We start from the raw sequence: 12,156 nt of genomic DNA on the forward strand, positions 1-12,156 counted from the left end.
CACAATTTTATACAGCTTGGGAGAGTTTGATGGATAGTATTGGGGAAAAGGCTTCCAACGGCACTTCTACTCTTTAAGTTTGCAAATGGAGAAGCAAATTTTGGGGAATACCAAAAGATAAATACACGAATGCAGTGCACTCCAGATTTATCACACAAGGATTGTGATTCCTGCCTCAGCCTATCCGTAAGTTACTTTAAAGCATGTTTCCATGGGAAGAAATGAGGTTATGTTCGGAGGCCTAACTGTTATTTTCGCTCGGAATTGTATCCCTTCTATACATCCAACGTGTTGAATTATAGAATAAACCGAATCAAAATAAAATTTTTCATTCTTTCTTACTTAAGAGATAAGAATGCCCACGTATTTAATACATGCAGTCCCTTAACCACCTTTAACAGCTAACAGATAATCCTAACTACTTTTAACAGACTTTAACTACAAAACCGTTTCTTAAATTCCCATAACATTCCCCATGCACTTCTAACTATCATATGAAGCAACTTGAAGCTGCCTCCTGAACTTGGTGAACAGTAATGCAAACAATGGTTTTGTCAAAACATCAGCAACCTGACCCTCACTGGGCACGTGACCAACTTGAAGCACACCCGATGCTACCTTCTCTCTTACAAAGAACACATCCAGCTCTACATGCTTAAATTTTGAATGCAGGATTGGATTGCCTACTACAGCAACTGCAGCGGAGCTATCACACCAAACCAATGACTTCTTCTGAATTGAGACACTTAATTCAGCCAACAACGACTGAAGCCAGACCAATTCGGCTGTGACATTCGCCAAACTCCTATATTCTGCTTTGGCGGTCGAACGGGACACAACTTGCTATTTGCGAGAGCTCCAAAAGATTGGATTCCTTCCAAGAAAAATACAATAACCCGAGGTGGATCTCCGGTTATCAACATCAGACCCCCAGCTTGAATCCGAGTAGCCTTCAAGAACAAACTTAGATGTTCGATGAAAATGCAGACCATAGTCTAGTGTGCCTTGCAAATACCTCAAAATTCTTTTCACTGCTTTAAAATGCGTATCTAAGGGTCAGTGCATATACTGGCAGACTTTGTTTACTAAAAAAGCAATATCCGGTCGAGTGATTACCACATACTGGAGAGCCCCTACTAAACTTTGAAAAAGGGTCTCATCGTCAACCGACCTTCCTTCATGAGCTGACAGTCGACAAGTAGACACCATTAGTGTAGGAGAGCTGTTAGACTTTTCCATAGAAGCCTTCTTAAGAAGATCTTGAATATATTTCTTCTGATTGAGAACCAGCCCATCTGAGGTATAATGAACCTCAATGCCTAAAAAATAACTCAACTTCCCTAAATCCTTTAAAGAAAATTGTCGATCAAGATCCTTGACAAACTGGTTTATAGCACCTGAATCAGACCCTGTGCTATGATGTCGTCTACATACACCAGTACGTACAACAGCTGATCCTTAGACTTTCTGATAAAAAGAGAATTATCAGCCTTTGATATGTCAAACTGACTAGTTAAGAGAAACTCCCTCAGGTTGTGAAACCAAGCTCGAGGAGCTTGGTTAATCCTATACAATGCTTTCTTTAACTTGCACACCAGCTGCTGGCCATTAACCCCTACTTGTTCAAAACCTGGTGGTTGCACCATGTATATGTCCTCATTTAAATCACCATTAAGGAACTCGTTATTGACATCTACTTGCCTTAGAGACCATCCCATGGATAATGCTATTGACAGAACCACCCGAATTGTTGTAGGCTTCACCACCGGACTAAAAGTCTCTTGAAAATCAATACCGGATTCTTGGAGATAGCCTTTTACCACTAACCGACCCTTGTATCGTGCTATGGAACCATCAGCATTCTTCTTCACTTTGAATATCCACTTACACCCTACGGCTCTTTTGCCTGCAGGTAAGGGCATAAGGTCCCATGTACGATTCACAAGCAAGGCTTGATATTCAGCTTGGGCAGCAGTTGACCACTCAAGACTCTGAAAAGCTTCATGTATAGAAGCTGGTTCCTTCACAGCCACCACTGATGAGAACACTTTAGGTTTATAAATGCCACATTTAGACCGAGTCTGCATTGGATGATTATTCACAGCTGGCCTGATGGGAGAAGAAGAAGGTGAGGATTCAGAAGCTGGAAGAGAGGAAGACACACGATCAACATGAGAACTGTGGTTAGAAGGAACTGATGTAGGAGGTGCGATTGAAGATGAGGTGGTTGGGCCAGCTTCAGAACCAAAATGAGAGTTAGAAGTTGGCACTGTAACAACAGGAATATGAGACTGTTGACGAGGTTGCTCCTTGGGACAAGCTAGAGTTCGAGAAGAACACCCTTGCTAAAACAGGAACTGAGTCTCATCGAAGACAACATGGCGAGACACAAACACACGACCAGTGTCATCTAGGCACTTATAGCCTTTGTGATTCGTCCCAAAACCAAGAAACGTACAACACTTGGACCTAAACTAAAGTTTGTGTTGATTATATGGCCACAAGTAAGGAAAACAGGCACAACCAAAAACTCGCAAACGAGAGTAGTCAGGCAACTCTTTATACAGTTTTTCATAGGGACTAATGCCTTGGAGAACAAGTGTAGGTAGCCTGTTGATTACATGGACTGTATGAGAAAATGAAGAAGACCAGAATTCTAGAGGCATTGATGCTTGAGCCAGAAGAGTTAAGCCCATGTCAACAACTTGTCGGTGTCTCCGTTCAGCCACACCATTTTGTTTTGAGGTGTGGGGACATATAATTCTATGTTAGATACCACGTTTGAACAATTCAGTGGACAGAGAGCGATATTCACCCCCCAATCGTTTTGAAGCATTTTTATAGATAACCAAACTGTGCTTGAATCATTTGTTGAAAATGAAGAAAGCAGTTCAACACTTCAGACTTAACCTTTATGAAATACAACCAGGTGTATCTACTGTGCATATCAACAAAAGACACATAGTAGCAGAAACCATTTGACTTGACATGAGCGGGTCCCCAAACATCAGACACAACAAGCTCAAATGGAACAAAATAGACTATTTTTGACGCACTAAATGGAATTCTATGAGATTTTCCGAGTTGACAAGCTGTACACACACTTGGCAAACCATTATGCTGAAAAGAAACATTACAATTCTTTAATACTCGAACAAGGGTGTTATTGCACGGATGACCGAACCGATTATGCCACAACAGAGGTGTGGAAGAGAGCTGAGCTTGATACATAGACATAGAGTTGGGTAGCACCATCTTGGAAGAACCATCCTAGGAGACATCAAACTGGTAGAGGCCTTTATGCATGTGGCCCACGAGAAGAATCATCCCTGTCTGAATATCCTTCACAAAACACATATAGGGGTGAAATTCAAAATAAACTGAATTGTCCATAGCAAACTGTCCAACAGATAATAGGTTCTTCCAAACAGTAGGCACATGAAGCACATTTTTAAGATGTAGAACCCTTGAACCAGCCAACATAGAAGAAAAGCCTACATGTGCTATAGAAACATGCTCACCATTGCCCATAGAGACCCGATCTATACCTGTGTAAGGAGAGACAATAGAGAGATTGGTTACATCAGGAGTGATGTGATTTGTGGCTCTAGAATCAGGATACCAAGCTTGAGCTGAAGAATCTGAAGAAGATCGGGAAGGCTGTGGAACTGAGGAAGGAGATGGTTGTGAAAGGGAGCTGCAACAAGAAGAAGAAGACTGCTTCTTATAACGATGGTAATTGACAGTTTTTGAGTCGTTAGACTCCACTCCAGAAAAATTCTCATCAAACCGGTGATAGCATGATTGAACCACATGTCCAACTTTACCACATAGTTGACACTGGGGTTTGGAACGCGACCACCCCTACCATTGCCACGATACCTACCACGAGACCAACTCCTATCATGTCCTCTACTGCCTTGTCTAAAATCTTGAGTATAACCATTTGAATCACCATTATTTTTTCGAGTGATGAGAATTCTTGGAATAGGAAGACACATTAGCCTGCATAGGTATGTTTGCTAACAATTCTATCTAGCGTGCCTCACAATCAAGAAGCATTTCAGTTAGAAGATCGAGAGACATAGGACTAGCTCAAGCAATCACACGAATAGACTCAAACTCTAGCGAGAGTCCAGCCAAGATAATGCTAACTTGCTCTTGCTCAGTAACTACACTTTCAGCAGCAGCAAGACTGTCACTCAAACATTTTACCTTTGCCAAATATTCCTTAACTGTGAGATTCGCCTTCTTGAGAGAATACAATTCATGACGCATTCTTGAAACCTTTAGATTAGATTTAACTCCAAACCGTTTCTCAATAGTAGACCAAATATCAAAACTAGTTTTAGTTGTTGTAAGATGAACTAGAACCTCATCCGAAACTGTGGACAGTAGCCAGAAAGCAAGCAATTTGTCTTATTGCTTATGAGCAAGAAACAACGGGTTATCAATTAACTGACCATCGACTCCAGCAACAAGAGGAGAGGGAATTGGAAGAGTACCTTGGACAAATCCTTCAAGATCATAACCTTCAAGAATGAACAAAAGTTGATGTTTCCAGAGAAGAAAATTAGCCTCAGTAAGTTTGATGGTGTCATACTTGGAAAAGGAGTGAATCATGGGTGACACAATGCTGCCAGAACCAGGTGAAGGAGCAGCATTTTGAGAATCAGTAGACGGGCAGGACTTATCAACCCCAGGCACAGGATCAGTAGCCATGAAAAACACCAAAGAAAGTAGAGAAGAAAAAAAAAACTACACCAGAAATTTCTTGGCTCTTGATAAATGTTGAATTATAGAACAAACTGAATCAAAACAACTTCTTTCATTCTTTCTTACTTAAGAGATAGGAATACCCACGTATTTAATACATGCAGTCCCTTAACCACCTTTAACAGCTAACAAATAATCCTAACTACTTTTAATAGACTTTAACTACAAAACCGTTTCTTAAATTCCCATAACACAATGCTACATCTCCACCTTCACCTTTTAGCCCTCCTCCCCCACCTATTAGTCTTCCGCCACAGTCAGCGAACTCCACAAATAAAAAAGGTAAGTACGGATCTACTAGATGGCATGTTGGTTTTATGAAGTAGATGGCATATTCTGTAAAAGTACTTACAAAGTTCTTTCTTGTGAAGTAGGGGGAGGCAGTTCATCCAAAACCATTATTATTATAATTGTTCCAATTGTCATTTTGGTGGCAGTACTTGTTATACTTGCAGTTGCTATTGTCCTTAAGAGGATCAAGAAAATAAAGCAGGAGAATCAAAGTACGTCAGTCCTTGATTTTCTTTTTTCATACTTCTTCCAATAGCTAAGCATCCTTTTACACTTTCTTTAAATTGTCTCTTTGTTAACCTGCAGATGACAAGAGCCATGTTGAATCCTTGCAATTTGACTTCAATGCAGTAAAAGTTGCAATAGAAAACTTCTCGAATGCAAACATGCTTGGACGAGGTGGTTTTGGTTCTGTTTATAAGGTAATTTCAGATTTGGTGTATGGAAATTTCCAATATCTCAAAAGGAGAAAAAGACAGAATGTTTGAATATATGGAATTGAAGCCTCTAGTTTGATGGAAATAAAAGTTATTGCTTTCCATCATTGTTATTTGTTCCAAATTCTCAGGGTCAGCTTGAAGATGGATGAAAAGTAGCTATAAAGAGGCTATCAAAAAATTCCGGACAAGGACAACAAGAATTTAGGAATGAAGTCATTTTATTGGCAAGGCTTCAACACAAGAATTTGGTTAGGCTTCTGGGTTTTAGCTTGGAACAAAAAGAAAGAATTCTCAACTATGAATTTCTGCCTAACTCAAGCCTTGACAACTTTATATTCCGTATGGTTTGGATCCTTTTAAACTATACCTATTGAGTTCTTCTTCATTTATTAGGTTACTAGTCCTGGTAGAATACAGTTCATGCCATGTTATATTGGTGAATCTTACATGGGTATAAACATTTTGAATTCTAAAAGTCATAGATATTGCAATTTTTGTAGATACAGTAAAGCGTTTATTACTAAATTTGGAGAAGAGGTACAAAATTATAGAAGGAATAGCCAGGGGACTTCTTTATCTTCACCAAGATTCTCAGTATCGGATCATCCATCGTGACTTAAAAAGCAGCTAACTGGATCATCCATCGTGACTTAAAAAGCAGCTAACATATTGTTAGACAAAGAGATGAATCCTAAAATCTCAGATTTTGGAATGGTAAAATTGCTTGTTCCTGATCAAACTCGAGCTGCTACAAGCAAAATCGTTGAGACCTTGTAAGTGTTAAAAACGATAGATTTTATATGTTACTTGTTACACTTGAGTTGTTTAAACTCAGATCCCAAGCACTAGATGTAACACCCCGTACCCGAGACCGTTGCCGGAGTCGAATACGAGGTGTGAATAGACTTAATTCATTTACTTACATAGTACATTTTAAAATTTCCAGACAAGCTGGCCAACTGCGTCACAGTCACTTTAAAAATCATATCTCGAGTTCCAAAACTCGAAAACCGATTCCGTAAATTTTTCCTGAAACTAGTACAGTTTATTATTTAAAGTCTCCCCTATTTCAGGGTTCGACTACTCTGACCTTCATCCATTACGACCTATATATCTCCCTGTACAGGGCTCCAATACATATGCCGTTTATTTTTAATGAAACTAGACTCAAAAAGGAATCTGTACATATAAGGCATGACTTCTAAGTATCTCTGGTTAATTTATGGTGAATTTTCAAATTCAGAACAGGGAATCCAGAAAATGTTCTGGCCCTGTTTCAGGAAAACTTAAACATCTCACAAAATACGGCTCATATGGTCGTTTCGTTTCTTTGATATGAAAATAGACTCATCAAGATTCGATTACATAATTTATTCATGATTTAATTCCATTCCTACTATTTTTAGTGATTTTTCAAACTTACATCACGCTACTTAACCAAAATATTCTTCGGCCACTGGTCTATTCTATACATGCCATAAAATAATTCAAAACATAACAGTAACAAGCAGTGGATAGTGATAGTGTGACTAATTGCTGATGATCCCCGATCCTGTAGCTTCCAAAAGAGATCTATAAAACAGAGGAAACAAAGTAAACGGAGTAAGCATTACAATGCTTAGTAAGTTTTAAGCAGTGTCAACAGATAACAATCAAATTATAACATAGTTGTTTGTATTTTTATTTCACTCTTCCTTCGGGCATACCATCCCTTTACCGAATATGCACATCTCATCATATATAATAGGCAGATAAATTCTCACTTGATAGTGATCTCTTATAAACATAGGTACATTACATATTTTCACCTAACTTTCCACATTGACCAAATGCACAATAATCATAGAACAGTCTTATTGCTTTACTCACATATGCATCACATAACGAACTTGTGATTTAGTCCAAATCAAGCTTAAATATAATCTCAAAATACATACCTGACCAACTTAACACATTGAACGTATTTATTACCAATTGTTACTGTGAAGTCGTATAATCTTATGCTTTACTCGAATCTTCAGCGAAACCTTTAGCTCGAATAGTCCCCACACGTAGTTATCGGGTCTTACCCGGACAAAGTCTCCACACGTAGTCATTGGGTCTTACCCGGACATAATCTCCACACGTAGTCATCGGGTCTTACCCGGAATATATTTCCAAGTTTCATGTACATTTAATCACATGTTACAACATTCACATCGACTGTCATATTTGTAATTCATTTGCCTCGTCAAATATCTAATAATACACACCTTTCACATTTGGTCATTCAGCCACAATATACACACATCTCCTACATATTTCACACTAGTCATTCTGCTTTACCACATATACATATCTCATACATATTTCACACTAGCCATTCGGCTTTACCACATATACATATCTCATATATATTTCACATTATCCATTCGGCTTTACCACATATACATATCTCATACATATTTCACATTAGCCATTCGGCTTTACCACATACACACATCTCCTACATATTTCACACTAGCCATTCGGCTTTACCACATATACATATCTCATATATATTTCACATTAGCCATTCGGCTTTACCACAGATACATATCTCATACATATTTCACATTAGCCATTCGGCTTTACCACATATACATATCTCATACATATTTCACACTAGCCATTCGGCTTTACCACATATACATATCTTATATATATTTCACATTAGCCATTCGGCTTTACCACATATACATATCTTTATCTTGTACATCAATTTCAGCAATAGCTTATAAACAACTCAAATAGTTTCATCAATGTTTACAACAAATTCACATATTCACTACAAGCTGTTTTCCTGAGCAATAGTCACTAAATTATTTATAACTGGAGCTACAAAACTCAAAATCAATTGCCGTTAATTTTCCCTGAATATAGACTCATATATCTTCCATCCATAAAATTTTCAGAATTTTAGGTTTGGCCAATCAATACCAGATTTTTCTTAAAGTTTCCCCTGTTTCACTGTTTGACTAATCTGACCACTCTTCACTACGAATCAAATTTCTCATTGTACAGAATTCAAAATATGTTCTATTTGCTACCATTTGAAACGAGACTCATTAAGGAGTCTAAGCATATAAATTTTATCTTATAACCATTTTTGTACAAATTATAATGATTTTCTAAAAACAGAACAGGGGATTTCAGAGTCATTCTGACACTCTCACACAACTTTAAATATCTCTTTATAGGAAATTTCTTTGCTTACACGGTCTCTTTTATAAGAAACTAGACTAATTAATCTTTGATTACATATTTTATTCAGCCTATAATTCCACACCAACAATTTATAGTGATTTTCTAAAATCACGTTACTGCTGCTGTCCTAAGCAAATTATTACAATTTGCTCTTAAATTTCCAAGTCCAAACACTTATGAACTTCCCATTTGAGTTTGAGACATATCATGGCCACATCATATCTTATTAAATCAACTCATTATGTCCTATTATGATTGAATTTACTCAACGTTTAATCACTTAAAACTTACCCCGGAAGTGGTTGACGACTAGATATCCATGGCTATTCGTTTACTTTCTCTTTTCCCCTATCCGACTTTGATCCTCTTTGCTCTTAAGCTTAAGTAAAACAATAGATTTGCTTAAGTACTTAACTAATATTATTCACTTAACAATCACATTTGGCAATCACATATCATTTAATCTATATCTAAAACAATAGATTTCAATATGTATCATATTTAATAAAACATGCCATGACTCGATTTCATGCTTATTTAATTTATATCTAATTCACATTCACAAGCAAGGAGTCACTTAATTTATCATGCTTCCTTATACATGAATTTAATCATATTGCGAATGTCCTTATGTGTACATGGTACATACATAAGGCATATATATATATATACCTATATATGACCATTACAATTTAAACATTTAATCATAATTGGCAAGCTTTATTTCAACTATTTAAGGTGCAAACCAATTATGTTATTCATTAACATTTCGTCATACTAAATCTTTGATTAACCAATTTAACACATACCAAAATCCAATCATACATCTAACCTTTATCTCAATACTAAACCGAGTTACAAGATTATACATTACACTAAGCATATCATTAAACATACCTATTCAATTTAGCTAATTTCATAGCCGATTAATCACCTTACCCCACATTACTCAATGCCGAATATTAACCCAACATCACAAGCATAATCACCATGAAACTTACCTTAATACACATTTTATCCCATTGCCGAATACATATATATATCATCAAACAAATATTTATTGGCACCTTTATCACATTTTCACAATCGGCATAACCATGTTACCAATCTAATACATCAAAATTTACTTATCCAAGACTACATTCAACATATACATATTCACATAAGCACAATAGCCGAACTCTTCATGAAGTTACCGAGACTCATAATTTGCCATTTCACACACACTCACATCCAATCCTTTTTATTAAACACTTAAAATCAACCATCTTCATGCCTCATCACAAAAACATCAAAACACCCACCAAGACACTCTACAACCCATAGCCGAATGCATCACTTCAAACCAATAACAAAAATTGAGTCATGGGCTATGAAAGGAGCTTAGCAATTAACTCAATTTCATATAAATTATCAAGAAATAAAATTAAACATACCTCAATTAGAATCACCAAGGCCAAATATCAAAGAGCCCTTTTGTTCTACCTTAGATTTTGAGCTTGCTCCATTGCAGAAATCCTCAAAGCATTTTCTCCATTCTTTCTCAAACATTCACATGAACAAGGCAAGGATGTATGGCCTTCTTTTTTTTCTAATACTTATTTCCTATTATAAAACCATTTAGTCATTATAATATTAATACAAAATGCATATATTTTGTATCCCATACCATCATGGCCGACCACTTCCTCTAAAGTGGGGAATTTGACATGCAAGTCTACATTTTTTTTCCACCATGCATTATTTGCCCACTACCATTTAACCTATCACATTTCCAAAGTTTCACACATAAGTCCTTTCTAATTAATTTCGCATTTAAAAGACAAAATCAAAACATGAAATTTTCACACATACACTTTCACTTATAATAGGCATAAAATATAACATTTAATTATTCTTGCGACTCAATTTTGTGGTCCCGAAACCACTTTTCGACTAGGGTCACATTAGGGGTGTCACACTAGATTTCTTCTAGAGGATAGTTTTAGCTACCATTTAAATTCATTCATTAAGATTTATTTGTCCGTAGTGGATACATGGCTCCAGAGTGTGCACTACATGGACGATATTCGGTTAAATTGATGTTTACAGCTTCGGAGTGCTGGTTTTGGAAATCATTAGTGGTAAAAAAATCAATAGCTTCACCAACCAAGAACTGGGAGACTCTCTTCTAACCTATGTAAGTAGCTTACTACCTTTATGGTATTACTAGATTAGAACTTGGTACAAGGCAATTTAAGTTCATATCCTCAAACATTTGCAGGCATTAAGAAACTGGAATGAACGGACTGCTTGGGAAGTTGTAGATCCAATTCTGAGGGATGGCTTATGAAGTGAAATAATGGGATGTATCCATTTAGGGTTGCTTTGTGTTCAAGACAATATCGCTTACAGACCAACCATGGCCTCTGTGGTTCTCATGCTTAGTAGCTATTCCATGTCACTGCTAGTGCCATCAAGACCTGTATTTTCTAAGCATTCCACGGGGGAGAAAGAAAAGAAGTTTGATTCAGTATCTATTGGTGTTGAGAGGATGGAACATGCAAGTTTAGCAGAATCTTAAGCAGCAAGGCTCGTGACTTGCAGAAGAAACAAGCAGCAATTTGAACAGAATTTTAAAAGCAAAGAAAAATGGAGAGTGTATATGGAAGAATTCGATGAATTTCATTCATACATTCAATATTGGCATAGTGCCATTACTTATATCAAGCATAAGTCAAACACTACAAGCAAATTTTACCTAAACTATCACCTAACACCACTATAACTCATTGAAACTTGGTAAATTAACTTGTACAACAAAACAACGCTTTTTAGCTCAATTACTACCTAATTACATCAATCATTAAACTAACATAGTTCAAAATGAATAAGATTACATTACACCAACAAAATGAATAAAAAAGAATTAAATGACAGCAGCTTTACTTGGTTCTGCTGTTCTCATGGCTCGGTGCGCTTGGCCAGCTACTTGGTGCTGCATGCTGACCAACCTTCAAGACTCCTCCTTAGTTAGCATGTTGCATACTCCCATTTCAGCTCTCAAGTGAAGGAATCGAGTCACACTAAGGGCTTTTATAAAAATATCAGCAATTTGCTCCTCTGAACTGCTGTAACAGCCCGATTTAGACCTTAATCAGAACGGTGGTTTCGGGACCATGAATCCGAGTCAAAAAAATATTTTTAAATTATTTTTAGTGTTTATTTTGTGTGAATTTATGTTTTTGAAATTTTCGTGATTTAATTTTGTTGTTTAGGTGTCCGATTAAATAAAAGGACTTAATCGCGTAAAGTGAAAATTAGGTGGTTATTTCTAAAAAGGGATAATTTGCACTTAGCTTTTAAAATAGAAGCCTTTAAGAAGTAAATAGCCCAATATCAAATGAAGTGGATGGCAATGGGCATGATATATGTGATTTTATAA

General features: G+C 36.8%; 1 pseudogene; it reads left to right on the forward strand.

Annotated features, from left to right (window-relative positions):
* Positions 1-5,077: 5,077 nt before the first annotated feature.
* On the forward strand, positions 5,078-11,295 carry LOC108485312 (cysteine-rich receptor-like protein kinase 29; annotated as a pseudogene).
* Positions 11,296-12,156: the final 861 nt, after the last annotated feature.

Source organism: Gossypium arboreum, chromosome 6 (assembly GCF_025698485.1).
Source record: "Gossypium arboreum isolate Shixiya-1 chromosome 6, ASM2569848v2, whole genome shotgun sequence".
NCBI classification, from domain to species: Eukaryota; Viridiplantae; Streptophyta; class Magnoliopsida; order Malvales; family Malvaceae; genus Gossypium; species Gossypium arboreum.